The sequence below is a fragment of the Ammospiza caudacuta genome, chromosome 4 (genome assembly GCF_027887145.1).
Source record: "Ammospiza caudacuta isolate bAmmCau1 chromosome 4, bAmmCau1.pri, whole genome shotgun sequence".
NCBI lineage: Eukaryota > Metazoa > Chordata > Aves > Passeriformes > Passerellidae > Ammospiza > Ammospiza caudacuta.
In genome coordinates this window covers 31,540,153-31,562,357 of record NC_080596.1, presented here as the reverse complement: position 1 = coordinate 31,562,357, position 22,205 = coordinate 31,540,153, and the positions used below count along the sequence as shown (strand labels likewise).

Below are 22,205 nucleotides of genomic sequence, written 5' to 3'. Positions count from 1 at the left end.
AGTCAGTTATTCCCCAAAGTTTGAACATTAGAAATGACATCACTAACACAGTGACTGATAATCCTTTCATTTCTATGGCAATAGTCAAATTCAGATTTATCTACATATTTTTTCAAAATCTACTACCATCTGCATAAGGTTTTTTGGATGACAATATTTTTTTTCAGTGGATTATCTTGGAAAAATCGAAAGTGATACAGCCAGACTAATATATTCCCTGTGTTTTGAGGTACAGCATGTAGAGATTCAGCAGGGAAATAATTTCTCCTTTCTTTGTTAAAAAGTCTACTTATTTTTTTTCTATTGAATAGCTGTGCGGTTATTTCCCTTCTTCCCAGTCTAGTCATGTCACTTGTGCGTTCTTCCCTGCAACAGCAGAAAGAAAAAAAATAGGAAAGTGTGACTGTAATTCCACAAAAAACTGACTGACAAGACCCTCTAGGAAGCCAGCTGCTTCTAAAATTCCTGAGAATGAGATTTCAAGTTCATGGCTTTCTCCTAATGCTTGTAAAAGACAGAGCTCTGAGAGCCTGCAAAGCTCCCATCTTTCCTCATTACTTCTGTAGAACAAACTGCAGCTGCAGTACAAGACCTCCCAACTTCACAGACAAACACCTTACCCTTTTCTCAAAGGATCAGCTCTGTTGGAGTGCAGCAGTAAATTGTGGCGTTATCTCCTGGGATGACCCTGCCAAGCTGCAGTGCTGAGTGGCATTCTCTTGGCCAGCTGGAGACACACAATGCGCACCTCAACATCTTCAGGAGCTGGAAAAATGCTTAAAGAACACTGCAGAGGTTATTTTACCTTGAAATATATCTGCCTTAGATCTCATTTCTCCAACTCTTTGAAGGCTCAATGGGGAAAAAAAGGAACCTACTGAAAAGGAAAATTGATTATGCTGAATTTTCAACACTGAGCTGCTATTCCCAGCTGCTGAGAACTCCAGAAGTTGACATAGCTTGCATACAAGAGAGAGGAATGCTTTGGCAGCTCCTTATCAGGTGTCAGCAAATCTTCTGCCCTTTCACATCTGTGTCTTGGAGGTAAGAGAGAGATGGATGTGGTCCCCCAGAAAATATGAACTAGAAATTATCAATCTAAGTCTGCTTTCTTTCTGCTGCTGCCAATAGCTATGAGGAGCTCTTTTCTCCTCATAGAAATTTATGAAAATTTCTTTTCTCAAATATTTTTGATGGTTTAGATAGCCATAAACATAAACAATTCCATTGTTCAATATGATCAATACAACTTTTAAGCTGCTTTAGCACTGACAGAAAGTTGTTTTATTTTTAGTTTCTAGTGAGGAGAAAAATCTCTGTCTGTAGATTCTGAGTCTTTAGCTTAACGTGGCTACCATTTCTATTAACTGCAAATTTAGAACAGGAAATTTGGCTGAACATTTCCATCACCAAGCATTGCATGATCTCAGAACAGTACCAGGTTAAAAGATGCAATAGCATTTACATTAAAAAGAAGCTGCTGTGCATTGATTTCATTAACATGTCAGTCACTGATTCTATTTTATGATCCCAGATAATAAATTTACTCTCTGTTTTACTCATTGTCTCTGTTGTGAAATGAGTCCTTAATAACATTCAGGTGTTGGCTATTGTAGGACTCTGTGAAAAGGGGGCCTGAAACTGATTTGTTTTCATCAAATAAATAAGATAGGCTGATATTTTTATGCATTTAAATGCATAACAATTCTCAGGGCACTTAACAAAGAATCAAGGGAGGAAAAAAGTCTTCTAATGTTCTGTCCTTCCAAAAGTATACTCAGCAGAGTCCATAATAAATTTAATTGAATAAATCACCAACCAGGAATATATAAAAAAGCACATAACTGCACTAGAAATATTTCCTTGTATGTTTTGCCACTTTTGAAGTAAACCTCTGAATTTATTCACCCTCTGTAATCATAGCTCCTCTCTTTATTCACTCCTTTACATTTACAGACTTAGCAACTTTTTCACTGACTGTACAAGCTGTGATGACATATCAGGTTTGCTCGCTTTAATTTCATGCCTCACAAAGCAAAATTTCACTGGCTTTGCTAACTAACATTAGGACAGAAAATAAAAAAAAAAAAAAGGAAACAGAAGAGTATTTACTTGCAATTTGAAACTTGTAACCTGCAATCTTTGGTTTTACTGATCTGAGCCCAAGTCTACACTGTGGGGGGAGATCTGAAGTCCTGGTCCATAATCAAACATTTCTCATTTATATCTAAAGGAATGGACAGTATAAAACAGGAGAAAGAGTCTAAAACTTAATTTGGCACGGACACAGACTGGGCCTGCATTTATTGCTTGGAGACAGATTGCTCAAAGACAGATACAGAACAATTTTCCTGCTCTCTGATCCAAAAGAATTCGGAATATAACAAATGTGATTTAATTAAATGTTCACAAGACCTGTGTGCTTTTGTCCCCTTGAAGGGTTTCTGGCCCTCTGTCTTAGATCCTTAGGAATCACAAACAATCTATTCATTGTAATACCACTGAGAAAAACATTCAAACAAGGGACAAGTGCACAGTCTAAATAGGAAGAGGTTTCTTAAGGTTTTGTTCTTGATTCTTTTGCCCAGTGTGCCCACAAAAAAGCCCTATAAAGTGCATTCCAAACCCAGCTCTTGCTCTGATAGTCACCTCTTTTGGCTATGCCAGTGCAGACACTCCAAGGGATACAACTGAGCAAGAGCAAACCTTGGTAAGGACACAAGGCAGGCCCAGACACAGCTTTACAAAGATGCAGAAACACCACCAGGTTCTTTTCTGCAGCAGGCTACATCCTTGTCCCTCTAGATATGGCTAAAATAGGATAGGACAATTCCCAAACAGGAATACATCTCAGAGACTGTAAAGAGTCATAAGCTGGTGCTGCCATACATTGTATTGTGCAGAAGGGAGATTGCAAAGCACAGGTTTCAGAAAGTGCAGGTGCAGTGGGGTGTAAAAGCTGACAGTGACCCAGCCACACATAAGCAACATTAAAATCAACAGCAGTTTCAACACCATTTGGGATTACAGCTTTCAGTCAAACAGCTGACGTCCCTCATATCGTCACAAACCTGTGGCTAAATTAAACTTCCAATTTATCCACAATAATTTGTAACATTACATATCTACAACCTAACAAATCCACCATCTACAACAAATGCTGATTTTACCTTACATTCATCATATTCCTGCTTCCAGATTCACTGCCTTCCATACTTTCAGGTTCTTAGGAGTAAATGCATAGCAGGCTTAATTCTGCAGTTTCTCAATGAATATGTTAATTTTGATCTCTTCCTTCTCTGGAAATCTATCAGTGAGGCATGGAAGTGTAAAGAAAAAAATGTAAATCCATTAATACCAAATTGTTGGTGAATACAACCTCAAAATGTTAAAAACTAGTGCCTTGATCAACAAGCAAATACCAGTTGAGAATTTCACAAGGAAAAATTCCAGTTCATGAACAAATAATACAGAGAAGTAACCAGCATCTTTTACTGAATGTAAAGGAGTGAATTCCAAATATCTGTTATTTATGTATCTATCTGGATTTTCACATTACCAACATTATACCAGAACCCAGATATTTAAGGTCTATACAGACAAAAGATGGAGAACATAGGAACAAATGAACATTTTCCTTGCTTGGAGGCACAAGTGGAGTCTAACACCCAGTGACTCCCAGGCTGCTGTTTAAGCCCAGAATATGGAATGATGGACCCAAATTTTCCTGTGGCAAGCCAGCAGGAGCCCACATCTTGTGTGTTACACCAGCCTGCTATCAAAATTACATTTCCTACCGGTCTGCAGAAGCGTGGATATTATTGCCATGTCTCTCAGAAATTGTGCAAACAATCCTTTGCACCCCAGAGATGTGAGAGGGGTTCATTGCTTTTATTGTATCTTTGAAAAAATTTTCTGATTACCAAAACTACAAATAGACAACACAGGAAGCTTTGCATTCACACTGATTCTAGCACCCCTACACAACAGCGTGCTCAAATAGTACAGCAAGAACTTTCTTTGAGCAAATCCAATCTTTGCTGAACTCTCCTTCCTCTTCCTTTCAGAAGGCCATAAATTTAAGAATGAATGGAGACAACGAAACTAAATAAAAATCTTATTTCAGTTTTATCAAAGGACAGGAAAATGCCTGCTCTACAAATACATCTCCTCATGGAGACAGACACATCCACCACAGACACCTACCTCTTGGAGCTGGCTCTGCACCTTTTGCCTTTTAAGTCTATCCAAAACTGATAATGCAGGGAAAGAAGTGGATGTCAGAGAGGAGTTTCATTTACATCTGTTCTTGCCCAGCACTGAGTCCAGCAGAGACAATATGTCACCAATGTAGATTTGACAAGCTCTTTGGCTTTTCCATTTCTGCCTGCAAGTGATTTGGACTATTATACAGGGTTAGAGAGCTGTAACTCAGTTTCCTCCAGCCACAGGATGAAAGGTTGCTTTGGATGGTGATTTACATTGAGATTAATCACAATCATGGCCATGGCAAATGTTTACCCTTCTGTGTTTGCTAGTAATTTAATTTTACTGCACTGAACAAATCGAAGACAACTGAGTTTGTACTCTTGGTGCACTTTGGAAGCGTCCTTATTGCTGCTACTGCACATTGGCTGCTGGAGTCAAATGGTTATTTGGTTATTTTTTTATGGTTAATTTTTTAAACACAGCTGGGTGCTAAGCCTTGTGTCATCATCATGAGTCAATTGTTAAAGTAAATTGTGAAATAAAAGTGGACAGTTAGGAGCAGGAGCCTGAACATCTGATGGGCCATGGGGTGCCTGGATCCAAAGCTGTGTTTTAGCACGGGATGCACATGTGGGCAGCTGCACCATTTATCTGTGGATCCAGGTTCAGGCTGAACCACCCCAGGCTGGTTTCAATGCTTCCTTCCAAAGTCCAGTGGGTTTCAGCCCGCTGGTTTTCACTTGGGCCCATTTTTTAACAAAAGCAAATGCAAATGAGGAGCTACCCAGAAACAGTGCTGCATAACAATTTCCTACATAAATTTATAATGCAATGGAAACAGATGGTACATTCAGCACTGTCAGAGAAAGCCATTTGGGTTTTGGTGACTATTTCTTTTTTTATTTTTGATGGTATATTTACTCTGTCTATTTTCATTGCTGAGTTGTTTCAACACCTGTATAAAACAGAAATCCACCCTAAGTGAGAGCTGTGTAAACTAATCTTGGTAACAGATGCAGCTTTGTCAGTCCTGATGAGATTTTCTGACCACTGATGTAAATTGTACAGCACACCACTTTTTGATGGCAATCAACAATGTTCACTTGGGTTCTACTTCCAGAAAGAGGGATTAATTTATGAGGGATCATTAGAAACCATTTCCAAAAGCATGAAAGCCTCCTTCAATTTTTATGAGGCAAGTTTTGTGTTAAAGATGTAGCAACAGATAATTTATTTTGGTGCGGTATTTCACACGGTATGTGTATTCTACATTTTCTACAATATTTACAGGAAAGGCCAGTGATGGTGATCTAAATTCAGGACACACAGCTCAGAGAAGATTAATTTAGACCAGGCTTGGGGCAGCACATAGCTTATGCAATTTACTGTCACCATTTCCACTGAATCTTTGCAGATTAATTCAGCTGCAGAAAAAAAAAATAAAATAAACAAAATTGACCACAGGGTTTTTTTAAGGGAGGAGCATGATGTTGTACAGGTCTGAAGTGACCCCCTCTAGTGTCTTCAGCCTGTAAGAAACTCAGTTAAATGTTTTCATCAGAAATTTTTCATTCACAGAGGCTCAACCACCAAAATCCACCAAATATCTCATGCCCAGAAGAAAATTTATGGCCATGATGAAAAAAAGCAATGCAAAAGCCCAGCTGTCTACTGTTGGCACACAAAGAAGCTGATTTAATCTTGAGGAATGGACCTCAGTTTTCCGTTTTCCAGCGTCCCCCACTCACTGTTTTCTCTTGCATTCTGCAAGTCTTATTCTGCCTTGCTAGAATAAGAGTTGCAGAACGTGGGAGGTGATTACTTCCCAGGAAAAACTGCTACTTGAATTCCAATCTCAGGAAAATAACAAAATTGCCAAGCTAGAAAGTATTTAATCTGCTTGGTCTTCTTTTCCCTACCCTCAAGCCCACTGTATTGAATCTTTTAAGGAGAAAATTATCTCAGAATAATAGAACCATTTGCCTTCAAGCAGAGTTTCTCTTTGGACAAAATGGGCAAATAAATATGCATGTTTTCTCAGAAAGCACTGAACACCAATTTTTACAGTATTTCTCAGAGTTCACTGTACTGCAAATATCTACACTGGATAGATGGATACAAGATTTTTACAGAATCACAGAATTTCAAGACTGGAAGAGACCTATAAGATCATGAAACAGTTTCCCTGTATGCATCAAAGGTATATTAAGACTAATGGGGAGTATAGCAACAGTTCTCACACCAGCTCAGACAAATAATAAGTTTGGCAACTCAAATAAACAGTCATTGGGTTGTGAATGACATCCTGAAAGGCAAATACTGAAAACTAGGGGTGGTGGGGGAGGAAGAGGGGAAAAGAAGAGAACAAGAACTCATGTTCTGTGCTCCTGAAAGGTGAGAGGAAAATTACTGAGTTCAATGTAAGCCATGAAGGAGGGAAAATACCTGAATTAACAGTGTAGTTAAAAATCAACAAGTGTTCTTCTCAGGGATGTAAAACAAATTATTTAAATTTTAAAGCAGTCTCATGAAATGGGGAGCAGACATTCATGTTTTGCTTGATCTACTTGTAATGTGATGTCTCCACAGCAGGGCCTGTGGGACCTGGCCCAGTCTGATCAGATCACAACTTCGGTCTTTCCATTTTAGGTAACGGAATAATTATCAATAATTATCAATGAACCTTATTTTTTCTGTATTCATGATAGCACAGTCTCCTGGACTGCTGCTGTTAGTAATAACACTGAAATTAAGAGCAATTTCAACTGGGTTGCTGTTGGGTGTCAGCATGGAGAGCTCCATAGTAGCCATGGGAAGACAGGAAATCCCACTGGAAATTCATTGCACAAGCACTGTTTGAGGCAAAAATAGAAAGCTAAGAAGTATTTACTTGCCAGTGCAGGATGTGATTAAAATGAGATTTCCACTGAGAAACAAATGAGTACATTATGCTATTTTCAGGTATCAAAAAATATGGATGACTGCAAAAAGACTCTGTTTACATATTGAAATCTGTTTATCTGATATTTACAGATAAACAAAACAGACAAGAATCTGGAATTTATCAATGCAAATCATATGTTTTTCTTCATCCATTGAACATTATTTTCTGTGAATTTGTTGATAACCTATTATTTCAATAATGAAAAACAAGTAAAAACTTCCCCCAAATGAGCAAATTCCTTTCCTACTTACTATGCAAATAGAAACAAACTATATTTTCCATTTCTAATTAAACCTCTACCTGTTCCTCAATCAGGTAAATTGCTAATAGCTTCTTGCTATATTATTTTTGGGACTGAGCAGAACTATTCTGGTGGCTATAATTAAGACTTCTAAAATTAATATTTAAATTTTTATAAATGCTGGACTACGACATCCTGAGAAATAATAAACACAGGTCTGATTGCAGAGCTGAAGGGAGCTGTTATGTGCATTTTATGACTTTCCTTTATCCTGCACTCTGCACCCCTGTTCACTTGAATGCTATTAAGTTCTGAAGCTGATTACATGGGTTGGTTTGTGACTCAGCCAGCCAGCCCTTCAGGCACCTAAAAATAATGTTCTGATGCTTTTGTTAAGGAAAAAAAAAAATAAAATAAATGCCTGTACCACTTCAAGCAACCTGAGCTAGACCTGAGAGTGAAAGCCAAGCCTGGTCCAACCAATTCAAAACCCTCACATCATAACTAAAGCACTGCTTTTTTCAGGGCTGAAGGCAGGGAACAGAAAATTTGTGATCTCACCAGCTGAACATGGAGCTGAGATGGATCTTGCCAAGTCTGCCTGCAGCTCTGGTCTCCAGGTCTAAGACTCTCCAGGCTTTGATTCCTGCAGGGAATTTGAGGTAGGGAACGCAAGAAATGAGTAAAGTAATTGCTCAAAAATAGCAAATTAATCCAACACAGGTCATTGTCTGCAGTGGGGTTGTGTTTGGGAATGGGAGAGAGAATTCAGTGTGCTTATAAAACCCATAATGATGAAATTCATGGAAAAACAAGGAGAAACACAAATAACTTTAAGGAATGTTATGAAAGAGTTCAGTTCAAGGCAGAGAGCAGCTATCCATTACCTTTCATGCCAGTGTTTAAAGATCTTCAAGAAAAGACTGGACTTCTTCAGATGTTTCAAAGGACCAATGTTGTAACATTTATTCTAACTTTTTTTACCTTTTTTTTTTTTTTTTCATCCTTGGAAATCATGTTCTGAATCAGAGTTTTGATTCCTGTACGTTCACCCAAACATTAAGAGCAGGTCAATATAAAGAAGGGTAGGAAAAGGGAGACAGATGAAATAAAAAATTCTGCTATGGCACGAAAATGAGAAATGAACCCCTTTAAGAGTCTGGTTTTTAAAACTTTGAACCTCACCCCTATAATGTGAAACAGCATAACAACCATTTGTTAGCAAAAAGATGATTAAGGCTCAGTGGAGAAAGGCTGCTTGTCCTGCAGTGACAGAGTTAATGGAAGGCCTGAATTGCCCTCCAGAAGCTTCTCTCTATTGATTTACACAAGAACCCAGGACAACTACACTGCTAATTAGGATTTTCAATTAAGTGCTCAAAATTTGGTGGGATTGGTGCCAACCAAAGCAATTGCTCTCACTTTTTTTGTACAAATAGAATGCTGCATCATGTCTGGAAGATTCATCAGTGAAGGTGCAGATCTTGGACTGAGAAAAAATGGGTGTTTACCCCTTTCTGTGCTGTCTTCATTTAAGGACCTCTTGGAGAGCTAAAATGGAATTTGCAGTACCAAAAATCAATACAACCAGGCAAGGACATTTGCAAATAGCCCCCAAATGAACCTGCCCTTCATTAAAGAACTGTAGTCTCCTCCTGTATGAAAGCTCTTCTTTTGCTCCACCATTTCAACTCCTTATCAGTAATTTCACCACAGCTTTCCTAGAAGATGGCCACAGGAAATGGATGATCATTAGGTTCCCTACCATATATTTGTAAAACTTCACAAATCCCAATTTCATCTTCCTTCTCATTGCCCTTTCCATTTTCCTATGCTTATATTCAAAAGTTAAAAATATAACATATAACTGCTATTAGTTTGCATCTTGCTACAATCATTGCACAGCAGTTCCACACACAACTAATTAGGCACCAAGCATCAGTCTGAACTACAGCTCACCAACATTTTTAGAGAGAATTTCAAAAGAACAGAGAATTCAGCCAGCTCTTGCTTTGTGTGATTTAGCTTGTCAATAAGAGAGGAGGTTATGATATTTTCACCTTAATTATCCTAATTTTAAAATTCCTCTTTCAAATAAGAACAGTATTGCAGAATGGATTTCATGGTTTTAATTATTCCAAAATCATGCACTGCCTACAAAAATTAACAACTGCCTGTAATTATGGGTGCATAGGGGTTTCTCTGCTTAATGCAAAGTGCCCTGTTCAAAGTCAAGGCATTTTAGTGGGGGAAGGACATAAAATGTCACAGAATATGCTGAACAGAAGGCTTTGCTCTTCTGATAGAGTGTTATATAAATTTCTTTTCAAATTACACTTTAATTTATTTTATCATCTTTAAAAACATGCCAATCTATTCTAAAAACCATAAAGAAGCATGTAAAGATATAGAATGTATTTTCTAGAATTGCAAACAGGATTAATTTAATGACAGTACTGTTACTGCTGAGAAAATAACACTCTATGTGTGTGGTGAGGTGATTCTGGTGACCACATTCTGTTATTATTTTCAGAGTCAGGAATTAAAAATACCCATAATATTTACATCTGGTAAATAGGCATCTAAACAATTAATTACATTTTCAAATGGAGAAAGAGAAGATTATTCTGAAAATGATCAGCAACCTTTCTTTTTTTTTATTATTTTCCAACCAGGAATCTTTTTTTGCTCTGAATATAACAGTGTTGGCATTCACAATGATCAATGAGTTTGAAGCATTTTCTTGAAACAATATGTGAAAATCAGTCACCTGACTTTAAGTTTTCCACTAAGTTAGGCAACAATTGTTGTCAAATATATGAATTACTTGTGAATGGAATTATATTTGATTTTGATGTGTTCATGTTTTTAGTGTTCATCTTTGTCTACGTAGATTCATCTTTCCTAGCATTCATATACAGATCTATTCATCTTTCTTTCTTAAATAATAGCTATGCAACAACAGCATATTTAAAAATGTTTTATCCTGTAAGTTTTTTTCTGGTCAATTGACAGCTTGAGGACTGCTGTATGTACATTCACCCATGAATATTCACATGCACCGTGTGCAGAAATATTTCTATATTTCTCATAATGGGATGGAGATTTCCTCTTGCAGCTTTTGCTCAATAAAGAGAAACAAGGCATTTTGCAGTCAGGAATCAATGACCATTTGGAACCATTCAACCTGGACTCTTTCCTCTTGATTAGTGTGAATAGCAGCACTCCCAGTGAATGAAATTTTGGTTGTATTAAGTAGAACTGAAAAAAGTCCATTAGAAAAAATGCACTTTGCTATGTTTTCCTATAATGCTACTTCTTAAAAGAAAAAGTACCATATTTCTTTTGTCAATTGGCAAGCAGAAGCTGAAATTCATCCCAAATGTCTCTGTATTTGCTAAAAGAGCATTTCATTATAAAGATGCTGCTGCCATCTATTGGGTGACATTACTAAAGAATTAAGCCTTTTCTGGATACAGCAAGGACAAATAAATTGTGTCACCATTTTCCTGTGGACTTTTATTAGCAAGCAGGTTATAGCAACCTATATTTGGTTTGTAACACATCTTGTGTAAGGAGCTTGGTCCTGTCTTTGTCACCATTGCTGAATTTCATGGAGAGAGACATTTTGGAATAGCAGTGAACTTAAGTTTAACCATGTGGCACTGGAACAATGGATGGAAAAATTAAAAAATCAACAACAGACCCACCATTTAACACTGCCTCACATCTCAGAGATATCTTTTACAGATGTTTCCATGCTCGGTGTCGCTAGCGGAACTGCATCACTTGCTGTGTTTGAACAAAAACCTAATTTCCATAAAACTGGCAATCTTTTGCAATACAGATATTACTGGGATATACAGAAACTTCATAGTTGTTTGTTTGTTTTTTTTCTAAGCAACTTAGTGAGGCTTCAAAGAAGTATTTTGCCCCTCTAAGACTGATTTTATTTTGCAGAACAGAGGCCTTGAAAGCACTGCTCTGCTACAGAAAACAAACAAACAAATAATATTGACAAGAAAAAACAATGGCAAAAGAATGAACAAATCTCCTTCTCCGATTTCATCTATTGCCACATCTTTCTGACAATGAATAATTGTGTTTCTCCTCTCTCTTAGCTTTCAGAAGAGCAAGGAGGCATTTTACCTTTCATGGCCCAGAAGAAATTAGCTGACTGCAGAAAGTATCACACACATTGTTGATGCATACACCCCCAGTAACCTGCTTGACTTCTTGTTCCTAAAATGGACTGATAAAAGGCCAGCAGCCAAAAACAGCAGGAAAAAAAATTCCTCTCTATTTCTAAACAGAATATATATCATTCACAACACTGAAGCAACAGCAAGCTGGGACCTCACAATGCTAACTGCACAGGCCCTGCTGAATTGCACTTTGCAACCTCTTGGATTTTTTTATTACTGAGTTTAAGCCCAGAAAAATCTACCTAACTCTGTGCTGAGATCGAGAAAAGCCATCACAGACAGTACAACAATTCTTGACTGCCATTCTTGGAAAAGAACAATTTCTGCAGGCTAGTGTTCTCCTAGGTAAGTATAAATGCCTCCCATTACCATTAAAAGCACAGAAAGGACAGCTATTAAATATTAGACTAGAACTCAGGAGATCTTGCATCTAATTATACTTCTGCTAAAGCATTTCTGCATGACCTTGGGCCAGACACAAAAATCTATCTCTGCTTCAGGCTACCACTGGTAAATGGAGATAATGATATATTTGCCCCTTACAGCAGCGTTCTGAGGTTAAACTCAGGTTACTGTAATATTAACATTTGTTTTTCAGTATTGAAATATAAAAGCACTTAAAGGCCTACTGCAGTAAGATTAGAGGGGATTCTTTCTTTTTTTGTGTGTTCTTACCTTTTCATTAACACATCATTTAAAGAAAAAAAAATAAAAAGAAAAGGGTGTTATTTTGCAAACAGTCACTGTTAAGCTGGAAGATTTTTGTGTGGAAGAGCAGAAAAAGAATTTGCAGTAGAAAAATCCACTCCTGTGGAAGATGGCAGATCCTTCCAAAAGAAGGGCTGATAATATGAGCTCAGTGTGTTCTAAGAACCAGAATTTCTCCATTATTAAAGGGGAAATGTCTGCAGATGGCAACAGTGTGAAATTACAATCTCTGCTCTTCCAGCTCCAATTGCAAAGGAGATGTGAAAAAGTGGCACCAGCATAATATCTAAATCATGTTGTGAGGTTGGAATTTTTTTTTTGTGGTTTTTATAATTTTTATTTTGGAGTGGGTTTTTTTTGTTTTGTTTTGGATTTATTTGTTTGGGGTTTTTTTAGTTTTTGGGTTTGTCTTTTTTTTGCAGATGGAAAGAAAGTGAATTTACAGAAAATACAATTTAGATTTGCTTTAATACTAATTTATAGCAGTACAATTTGAGTTTTATTGTACTATGATTTTGATACTTCTACTGCCCCAACCAAATGACCTTTTTTTTATTCAAGTAGGGAGATGTTTTCCATAAGGATTCTTATCCTTTCTGCATTATCTATAGCTCAGTAATACTTTGCAGCTCCCTGGAGGGGTACTAGCCAAATTCTTACTTTAATAACCTCTTGGTCTTCGCTTTCACAGAACCTTATTTTTTCACTCCTAATCCTAACTTGGCAGAGTATCCACTGGTTGTACAGTAAATATGCCATAAGAATACGTTAAAAAGAAAGGAAAAGCCAGCATTTTACTTTATCCAAGCTGGTTTTCCATCTAGAGTAATGCCAAATGTCTAACAGCCATGGAATGCTTCTCTTGCAGCAATAAAAATTGTAAAGAGGAGGTCAAATATTTTCTTCCCTTTAAACCCAAGGGCTGCAATAGCAAGGAATGCTGTATGCTGAGGTGGCCTTTTAGCTGCTCTACAAAATGATGCTTGCAGCCTAATGTCTAAAAAAGCAAATTCTAGCTTTAAAAATGGTATTTTGAATGCTTTCTATAGTGCTGTAGAGGCTGTATGGACATAGGGTCAAAGATAAGGTTGCAGACACCACATCAATCTCATTTCTGCAGCAGTTAAATCTGGGTATGGATACCAAGTGATGATTGAAATGCCTTTTATTTTCTGGATTGGAATCTTTGTTTTATTTGTCTTGGAATGTGCCTATTAATTTAACACATTCAATTAAAATTACTAGAAATGTAAACAACTCCTTGTGTGTTGAACTGGCATCATGCTACCATTCACCCCAGGAACAGAATGACAGCTTGTCAGGGCAATGAAAAACAGGTTTTTTTCCATCTCTGACCTGATGGAGCACATGAAGAAATAGGACACAGGAGTGTGATGAGCTAGAGGAATATGGTGTTGGGACAGCATTTTTGGACTGGTTATCAAGAAAGGGAAAGAATTCACTTCTGGTTAGATAGCAATATATAAAAATATGTGTGTGTGTGAGTGTGTGAAATGCCTTCTCTCTGCTGTACAGTTATTCTTTGGTTCAGGGAATTAATTTAAATCACACTTTTCCTCTAGTGGCTACTTCAAGTGCCTCTTTTTGCATTACTCTGCTTCAGAGGTTTGAAGTCTGGTTTTCTAAAGATCTAAAGGCCAATAGCTAGAACTAAGTCAAAACCACTTGTATCCTGAATGCATGAAAGTCAAAACCCTGACTTTGCTAAAACAGTGAGTGCCAGGCTTGGCAGGCAGCTGTTTGGAATTGAAAAGACCTGAAATCAACCACTTGCCTCCTTGGAGGAGCAGAGAACTTCTCATGAAAGGAGATTAAAAAGGGAGGGTTCCCCCACAGCCTTATGTACAGTACTTTATTTCTGACTGCTTGGACAGGCAAGAGGGAGGAAATATGGAGCCAAAGTTCTGCTTTCCCATGGGTCACAGGGCTGGATTTTGAATTGGGAACTCTAAATGGCTCAGCAGGTGGACCATGATCAGATGTAGAAGGAGGCTGCTATATTGCATTTGGTACTCAAAGAAACTCAGTCTGTATCTCAAACAGGAAAGACAAGGGTCCTATCTGCCCAGAAAACCAGATGTAGCTGAAAGCTCATTAGCAGGACATGGCACCCCTAAAAATTCAGATCCTGTTTGTCTCAGGTCAGATATTTAAATTATTGGAAATATCACAGTTCCAGCCTCAATCACTTTGAGCCTCCTTTAAGGAAAAGAAAGCAATAAAACAATAGTTAAAAAAGAATTGTGGATGTATAATAATGGAACTCAGGATGATGAACCTTAACACTCCTGTCATCTCTGTCCTATGCAATGCACTACACAAGGTAACAAATTTGTACAGAAAATGGCAAAGATTTAGTGGAACTAAAGAGCCTATCACATAGTTTTGACATCAGGAATGGTGCAGCTGGAGATCAACCTTAATTCTTCTCTATGATAATTGATAAATTTCAGTGGTTGAATGTATTCATGTAACAAAGTTTAGGAATAATTCTGAGAAGAGAGAGGATTTTAATAGCTCACATTGACATAGATGCATTAGTGACTTTTTTTTTACCTTACCTTCTTAGTGTATTCCTCTCTATTTCACTTCTTCTCTTTCTTGCCTGTATTTTATCAGGCCCCTTCCTTTTCTTTCCAGGCTTCCAAACTTTTAAGTCTCAGTTTTCTGTACTGAACACAAATAAATCAAGGGTTTAACAACTTCTAAAATAAACAACAATGACCTTCTTCCCTCAGTTCCCTTTCCTCAGGAAAAAAAAAAAAAAAAAAAGAAATTGAGAGGGTTCATCTAATGGTACAAACTCTTTTTATTTACTTTTTATTTCAGCCTGTAAAGTAGTACTATGGATGGAAGGAGATAACTTATATGACAAAGGGCTTCTGGTATAAAGGGTTTTTGCTTCCTTTTGTAGCAACCCCTCAGAGAAACAATAAGTGAAGCAAAGAGATAGTTATTCTACAGCATTAAGTCTCTAAAGTGCAACCTAAAATATTTACTTGTACAGTTGAGTAGTACAGCAGAAACACGAGGCAGATTCTAGTTTATAATGTCACTGAAAACAGAAATTTTTTTGCAGCTTTTACATTTATGGGTTTTCATCCAAATGTCTCTGACTCCCAGTTTCATTTTAGACGTGCACTGCATTTCTCACCTTTCTCCTTTTCCCTCCCTTGACAAGCACTAATTATTTGCACGCCACATACTCCTGAAGGGCAGGCACTTGCTCACAGGCAAACAGAGACAAATATTTAAAGCTGGGGTGAAAACAGGAAAACATTTATTAGCCCCCAAAGTCAAGGCTTTGCAGGGCAGAGTCAGTAGTGCAATCATGCCTATAATAAGCAGAGATCATGGCAAAAAGGAGGAGCAGAGGACAGCAAGCTTCTTTCAGCATCCCCAGCTCCACTCAGGAGCAGCTGTTTGGGAAACCCATTAGAACAAATGTGTTGCCTTTCCTGTATGCTCTCTAATAAACATAAATAAGTCTGATAAAGGAGAAGCTTAGCTATAAACACTGAAAGGTTCTCAGTCATATTTTCTGTCAGCTCAGTCCGATGTCACTTCAGAAAATTCTGATTCCACTGCATAGAGTAGACATCTCCATAATTTAAGCTGTAGTTATCCTTTACAGAACCAGCTTGAGACAGTGGAATTAACTAAACTAAGAATTAAACCATGAGAAATGTAAAATAAAGTTAGAATAATAGTATCGAAATATAGAAAATTGACATTATTTAACTTCTGATTAAAATGAAAAATCATTTTTCCTGTCTGCTTATTGTGTTGGCACCTGAGACATCAGTTGAACAACAGAGAAAGAAAGAAGTGGTAAATTGTGATTGGATTGCAAGAAAACCCAAATTTGCTTTGTATTTGAGTCCTTATGAGTTAGTGAAATCAAGCAAAAGCCTCACATCAATCAAGCCCTGATCCTGAAGGACTCCTAATATTTGGGAACAGGCAGATGATCAGTGTGCTCCCAATTTGGTGGTTTGCTCTCCTCCTTTGGGCCCAGGTGTCCCTAAATCCAGGTGAGGCACCCAGCTGAAGATGCACAGTACCAAGATTCCCCACAGCTGATTCAAAAGCCTCGTTCCCTGAACGAGTTGAACCTTCACTACAATAATAACAAAACATTTGCTGTTTATCTTATGTCTATGTTCAGTTAATTTTTCCACACCAGCTCTCTAAAAAAGTCATGGCCTACAATAAATGAAGCTGTAGATAGCAAAGCAACTGTAAGGATCTATAGATTTGCACATTGTTTGAACCACAGAAACAGCTCCTTATGTTCACTACAATAACATTCAATTAGCTCTAATCAGTGTAAGTTTTAATGTTTAACCCAATGCCTCTCTAAGGATATGCTTGCAAGGAAGTGTAGCTATTAGCTGGTAAAATATAACACCATCTGATCAGGACAAATTATTTTCAAAACATAACTGCCATAAAAAGCTAGAATGAAAGATAAATTGACAGCACAACTGCTGCTATATTCTATTTCCATCATTGTAAATGGGATATTATACCATAATTTATTTTAATGAGTAACAATTAAGAAATGGTTTCTCAAGTTGCATGTAATTTCTTTCAGTTATTAGTTATTAGTTGTTCATGCATAAATGTGTTTTAATATTGGCTTATCTGAGCTCTAATAGGTGATTAAAGCCTTTCAGTATATCAATTTTTTTTAGTTGAGCATTGCAGAGACAATTCTAACACAAGGCACTCATAAGAAAGATGAGAGATATTCCTTAAGTATTACAAAAAATTATGCAGAGCAATATGATAAAGGTGTCAGAGAGAACCTCAATATGCTTAACACCGAGTTTTGGTCTATCTAACTGCAGGTACAGTTTAATGGCCTCTGTCTTAATGAAATATTTAAGTTCACGTGGCTGTAGAGTGACTAACTATACCAGAGATTCTTTCACTCTATTAGAATAAGGAAATATTATCATGGGAGGCCATGCTAACAAGCCTAGACGTTGCTTGTATTGTTGAAGAATAAGTTCACATCCCAGAGGAGCATAAAGACCCGGAGAAACTGGCACTTCTCTAGCAGAAAAGGCATTCTACTTCTCTCCCAGAAAGCAGCCTATTTTGTGCTCAGAATGGCTCAGAACAGCCTCTCTGCTACCAGCCACCCCGACACAACCCAGCATTTGTTGTGCTTGCTCTTACCCAGCCATGGGGGTCACGGGGTGGGGGGGGGAAGGAAGCAAATGCTGAGCAATTCTCTTCAGAAGGCAAACACCAACCTGACCTAACCCAGTGCATTGCAACCCCATCTCTGTCAATCTCGTGGGAATCAACGCCTCTTCTTACAAACTCACCCATGGAAATATTTTTAACCAGGATATAATGAATTATCTCAGTGCAGAGAATTTCCTTTCTTTAAACTTACAATACACTGTCAGGTTATATTTATGTTCTTCAGGACTCCATGCATCCAGAAACTTAAGAATAATGAATAAACCTTTGAGGATTATTTTGGTTGTTGAACTGTAGGTCATTAAATTTAGATTAAATTGCTCCAGTAAATGTGGATCTTTCTAACCACTGTGCAAATATTTTAAAACTTATTTCCTATTCCAGTTGTGTTTGGCTGTCTCAAAAGAACATCTCACTATAATTATTAATTTTCTACTGCAACAGTAGGCTTGTAAGTAATGCACCGTGATTTACAAACCACTCTTAATTACAAAGGGTCTTTGTGACAGCTGGAAATAAATAAATGTCAATTAGGATCACATTTCAGTGTCCTACAGACCTGAATTTCAGTAGAAACCAACAACTCTGCTTGTTTGAGCTATGCAGAGAGGCTTGGTACTTAGGTAATTTTTAACCATTAAAAGAATTGAAGAAAAAAAATAGTTATTTTATTTTACTCTTTCTAAACAAATTGAGTTTTGTCTGGGTAAGACTGAGGTGATCAGCACGAAGGTTTCCTGCATGCCATTTCTCAGGATGTCAGGGATGCTTTTGTGAGACCTCTTCACTTGTTTTTCCATTGCAATGAAGCAAAGCCTGTTTTGTGGAGATACAAGGTTGACTAAATCCTTCTTAAGGCAGCAGCACAGAGTACATGAGCAATGCAACACAAGGAGCATTAGAGTCTGCATAACAAATTTATTGAAGCCCTTATTTTCCTGCACATTTAAAATCTTTTCTTTTCCTGCTGAAGATTATACTCATTGTGAAACATTACCCTTCAAGTGTTAAAATGACAAGTGCTGATGAAGGTAAAGCTGATCAGCTGCTAGACTCCCACTGCTGAACATTATAAAGTTTCTGTTGTTCAAACAGCTCAGTTAATTACCCAAATGTGAAGGATATCAGGAGGGGACCTGCTGAGCTTTACAGCTGAATTCCAGGGATTTATCCATAATAGAGCTGTTATGAGAAAATTATGACAGACACAACGTGCAGGGACCTCTGCTTACCTCCCTGGAGGATTTGTGCAGGACCTTATAATGAAACTGAGTTAGGACTTTCCTCAGAATCAAAGGGAAGCTCCACTTCAACTTCATGGTGTTTTATCTCACAAACCCAGAGAGGATTCTAGACTCATGCATTTTAATTGCCCACTGCAAAATAAAATGACTGGCATTCCTCTGGTGCCAGGGACTACTTGCTCAAATTTAGGTTCTCAAAATTATTATCATGCCTTGCCCACAGTTAAAAATGTAGTCCTTGCTGCTTCTGTGTGAGGTTTTTGAGAAGCCATAATGTTCCTTTACAACAAGCACTCATAGAGGGTCTTTATGTGATAACAGTTTGGGCTTTTTAAGCTGTTATGGTCAACATTTCATGAACCTGGGACATCTCCCAGAAAAATAATTAAAAATAATTGAGGAGGCTTCAGTGGCTACTAACGAGTGCAAAAGAATGAGCTGCATTGAGGTGAATTGAGTAAAACATGGAATCTGTTCAAATCAGAAAAGCCAGAACTTGAACAAATCTGCAAAGCACTGGCTGATGTTGGCACAGCTAAAAATCTGTGACATCTTTATTTGATGGTCACAGTCACCTGGGCTAAACCAAAAGACAAACCCCTTCCTACCATCCCAGAAACCTTAATTTATGCACACACCACATGCTGCACCAGCGCAATGCCACTTAGTAGTTGTTATTTTTCGCTCTTTCCAGTATTCACTCTCCAGTACAACTGCAAAGAATTTAATTCACCTGTGTGGGCGTGCCCTGGCTGGGGAAAATTGCATGGACTTTTGTTCAAGCTCTGAAAGAGAAAACTGAAGGCACTGAGGAAGGTTTTACTGAGAAGTTGGTCTTTGAAAACAAACTGAATTAGTTTAGCCAAATTAAATACTTAATTTCCTATGACAAACAGAGGGAAACATTAATACTATCATATCTTACACCAAAGTTCACCATTATAATGAGACAAGTCAATCACCCTTGCATCTAGATGCTATCAATTAATAATCTCTAGACATTCTTAATTTTTCATCTCTCTTTGAAACATTATTAAACTTTGCAGTATACCTTCTTAGCAGGTGCACCTAACAGCTTCTATGAAATAATGTGCAGCAGAATGAGCAATTTGGGGTGTGATAATATCAGTGAAATTTATGCCCTGCAGTTATTACCATAAAGTCATAAATAGGATGATATAATAATGGAATGGTAATGGAAACCACATTGCCATAATTAAGAAAATCCACATTCTGTAGTGCCACAGGTTAATCTGCAAAATTAATTTGATCTGATAAATGATTATCAAATTTTCATTATATTAAGCAAAACCAGTGAAACATTTCCCTGATAGAACCATTTCCTTCCTTCATCCCTCCCTCCCTGTGTTTGCAGACTTAGACACTGAAAACTATATAGTTTTTTTTCTACCAAGTACTTCAGCATCAAGATTGGAAAACCCAAGAAGCTTTACAGATTTTAGACTACAAGCCCTAGAAAAAAGACTGTAAGAGTATTGTTCACTATCTGTGTCAACTAAAATGTCCTGTTATTGGAAATATCTCAGTTATTTTGACAGTGTCTAATTGTAATTTATGTCTCTTTAACCATCAGGTTGCCTTAAGGAAATAGGATTAGCTGTTTGTTCTCTGAGCCCTATACCTGAACTGCTCCTCCTCTCTTTTAGAATTGCCTTATCAAACTTCTTAAAGTTGCAAAAGCAAACATCTTGATATATTTGTACATTAATGTCCTGCCAAACACTGAGTAGGAAGCTGATGGAATTTTCAATGTGAAACTCCTCAGATGTCACTGTAGGCTGAGGCCAAAGTTCCAGGCAGCATTCTGGAAAAGGAAAATGGCTCACAGCAGGAAGCTTTTGGTTTATGAAAGCAACAATTACACTCTACTATTATTGGGAAACCATCTAGCTAAACAAAAATTAAATTTGCCTTAAATGCAAAGAACACGCTTTAAATATTTGGACTATAAAGTCACAGATGCAACCTTCCCATTCCATGTTCTCTCCAGATCAGTGTCTTGGCAGCCCATTGGATTTATAGGATTAATTGATTCTTCCACTCAACACTTAAATAAAAACCACAAACCAAAGTACACCCACGCCCAAGTCTACTCTTGGTGTAAAGAAGGGAGATGTGTATGCATAGATGTCAGGACAATTGATTTTTATAAAATGCGATGTATTGTTCCCTAAACACGTCTTATATATCAAGAGTTCTAGTATCATTATAATTCAAGGATTCCATATCACCACAGTTCCATAGCTTCTCAATGTTTCTCACAGCCAGCTCCTCTGAGCACTGACTGTTCCTGGTCCTTGCAGCAGCCATCTGACTCCAGAGCCCACCAATCCACTCTTTTATACCACTGCTCTTGTTGGCCACAGGTGTGGCCTGTTAACATCAGGCCTGCTCCTGATCTTTAGTAATTGCTCCAGCTGCAACTCCTTAAGGGGTAAGGTTATTTTCCATACAACCTTATATTGTATCCCCCTACAACTCCCCCTTTTTCTCTTAATTACAGAGTTGCAGCATTTCTAGAAGTACATATTCAAATAAATTGACATTATGACACATTTATACATTTCACATAGAACTAAGAGTTATACAAGTGTTCAAACAGCATCTTATAGTATAGATATCTATATATATTTCTAAATGTTAGTTCAGTTCTATAGCTTTTCCCAGTTTACAAAGCACTTATCTTCAAAGTCTTTTACACTTAGATTTAACAAACACCAATAGCGGTAATTGATATATTTTGCCAATAGTTTAGTATTCAAATCCAGCTTCCCCAAACCCACGGGGTTATATGATGTAGCCCCAAATTACATTGGGGTCACCATTGGTGACCATTGTCTTATATACCAAGAATTCTATTATCAATACAATGCAATGATTCCATACCCTCAGAGTTCCATACCTCCTCAGTGTTTCTCACAGGCATCTTCTCTGAGTACTGACTGTTCCTGGTCCTTGCAGCAGCCATCTGACTCCAGAGCCCACCAATCCACTCTTTTATACCACTGCTCTTATTGGTTACAGGTGTGGCCTGTTAATATCAGGCCTGCTCCTAATCTTTAGTAATTGGTTCAGCTGCAACTCCTTAAGGGGTAAGATTACTTTCTGTACAACCTTATATTGTATCCCCCTACATAAACAAAAGCCATTAACGGAAAAAGTACATGTTACAGAAAATACTCATATTACTTTAAATATTTTTTCACTTCAAACACTTTGCAAGGAGGAAAAAGCATTTCCACAGAATTTCTTGTATTTCTGGAAATGAATCCTTGGTATTTCAAATGAATAGCCCAGCAATACAAGTGTTCATTCACTCAGAACAAGAGGCCTTAATTTCTATCATCACTACTGAAATAGAGCAGAATTTTCCAATGGTTCATGAAAGTGTTTTA

The 22,205-nt window shown here is 37.5% G+C and overlaps 1 long non-coding RNA gene across 1 annotated transcript; it reads right to left on the bottom strand.

Moving 5' to 3' along the window:
- Nucleotides 1–4,249: 4,249 nt before the first annotated feature.
- LOC131557179 (uncharacterized) lies at nt 4,250–21,769 on the bottom strand. Its single transcript, XR_009274699.1, has 4 exons — nt 21,713–21,769; nt 14,890–15,000; nt 7,956–8,040; nt 4,250–5,633 (listed from the first exon to the last, which is right to left on the bottom strand). It is a non-coding gene; the product is annotated as an uncharacterized LOC131557179 (long non-coding RNA).
- Nucleotides 21,770–22,205: the final 436 nt, after the last annotated feature.